Raw genomic sequence first — 2,093 nt, 5'->3', positions numbered from 1 at the left:
GAAGGAGAATCTGAGGATAATTTTGAGGAAGCTCTAGATCTCAACATGGATAGAGAAGTTCACAACCATGAGAGGGCTGATGGAAACAATGCCATTCCTGAGAGGAGGGTTCTTGGTTCATACATAAACCCAACCTCTGGGAATTGTGGTAGCAGCATTCAGAAACCACCCATTCAGGCCAACAATTTTGAACTCAAACCACAGCTAATATCACTGGTGGAGGATCATTGTTCATTTGGTGGGAGTGCTAATGAAGATCCAAACCAACATCTCACAAAATTTCTGAGAATTTGCGACACTGTGAAGTCCAATGGAGTCCAGGAAGATGCTTATAAACTGCTCTTGTTCCCATTTTCACTTAGGGACAAGGCAGCTAAGTGGCTGGAATCATTTCCAAGGGGGAGCCTAACAACCTGGGATGAGGTGGAAAGCAAGTTTCTGGCACGTTTCTACCCCCCACAAAAGGTCAATAGGCTTCGATCTGAGGTTCAGACTTTTAGACAACAAGATGGTGAGACGCTCTACGAGGCATGGGAGAGGTTCAAAGAATTGACAAGGAAATGCCCACCAGACATGTTCCATGACTGGGTGCAATTGCATATTTTCTATGATGGACTTTCTTATGAATTAAGGAAGGCTGTAGACCATTCATCAGGAGGTTCATTGAACAGGAAAAAGACTGTGGAAGAAGCCATTGAAGTGATTGAGACAGTGGCTGAGAATGAGTACTACTATGCTTCAGAGAGACACAACACTAAGGGAGTCATGGAGCTGAACTATGTTGATACAATTCTAGCCCAAAACAAGGTGTTTGCCAAGCAACTAGCAGAGCTCACCAGGAATTTAAAAACAAATCAAGTGGCTGCAATACACACACAAGATCAAGAGGAAGTAAGTACTGAAGGAGGTGATTGGGAAGAGGCCAACTATGTGGGAAACCAATAAAGGCAATCATATGATCCACATTCCAACACTTACAACCCAGGATGGAAAAACCACCCAAACTTTGGGTGGGGAAACCAGCAAAGCCAACCACAAAACCACAAACCTTACAACCCCAACCAACATAACAATTCCAAATACCAAAACTCCAACCAAAGACCATACCAAGCCACACAAAACACTTACTCCCAACCACCATATCATGGCCAAAATAATCAACCTGCCCAACCTAATCCAAACCAACAATTTCAAGATCAATTAAATAGGATAGAAGGAATGCTAGCAAACATGGGTCAGGACATAAGTGAGTTGAAAAGCTTTAGGGATGATGTGAGATCGACCTTAAGGAACCATGGTGAAAAACTCAAGTGGATGGAGTCTCGAGTAGGAGAGCTATCTCAACAAGCTCCCAAGTCAACTGCAGTGTTCCCTAGTGACACTGAAAAGAATCCTAAGGGGGAACAAAAGGGAGTGAGATGGGAGGAATGCAAGTCCATCACCATATTGAAGGAAGTCTCAGAAGAAGAAGGAATCAGACCCTCAGAACAGGAGCCAGAAATCTTGAAGGAAGGTGTGGAAGAAGCTAAGCAGGAAAGTGAAACTGAGCAAGCCAAGGAACTGCAAAATAAAGGCATGCTGGAAACATACCAACCAAAAGCACCATTTCCTCAGAGGTTAGGAGGAGGTGAAAAAGGGAAAACATACTCAAAGTTTTTAGAGACATTTAAGTCTCTCCATATCAATATTCCCTTTCTTGAGATTCTCCAGCAGATGCCTACACATATCAAGTATTTGAAGGAATTGCTGAGCAAGAAAAGAATTTTGAAGGGAGGACAAACTGTAATAATGAACAAAGAATGCAGTGCACTCATCAAGAAGGACATAGTCTCTAAGAAAACAGACCCAGGAAGTTTTCATATCCCCTGCATCATAGGGGAAACAAAATTTGACAGAGGATTCTGTGATCTAGGAGCTAGCATAAATGTGATGCCTCTGACTCTTATGAAGAGGCTACAACTGAATGAGGTGAGATCCACTGATGTAATCATACAACTGGCTAACAAAACTCAAAAGCAAGCTGAAGGGGTAGTTGAGAATGTGCTGGTGAAAGTGAGAAATTATTTCTTCCCCACAGACTTTGTCATTTTGGA

General features: G+C 42.6%; 1 non-coding gene across 1 annotated transcript; it reads right to left on the bottom strand.

The window, feature by feature from the left end:
* Positions 1–471: 471 nt before the first annotated feature.
* LOC127744675 (small nucleolar RNA R71) lies at positions 472–575 on the bottom strand. Its single transcript, XR_008005611.1, has one exon. It is a non-coding gene; the product is annotated as a small nucleolar RNA R71 (small nucleolar RNA).
* Between the last annotated feature and the right edge of the window lie 1,518 nt (positions 576–2,093).

The sequence above is a fragment of the Arachis duranensis genome, unplaced genomic scaffold (genome assembly GCF_000817695.3).
Source record: "Arachis duranensis cultivar V14167 unplaced genomic scaffold, aradu.V14167.gnm2.J7QH unplaced_Scaffold_83851, whole genome shotgun sequence".
Classification (NCBI taxonomy): Eukaryota; Viridiplantae; Streptophyta; class Magnoliopsida; order Fabales; family Fabaceae; genus Arachis; species Arachis duranensis.
The sequence above is the reverse complement of the archived record's forward strand: the minus strand, read 5'-3'. Positions and strand labels throughout refer to the sequence as shown.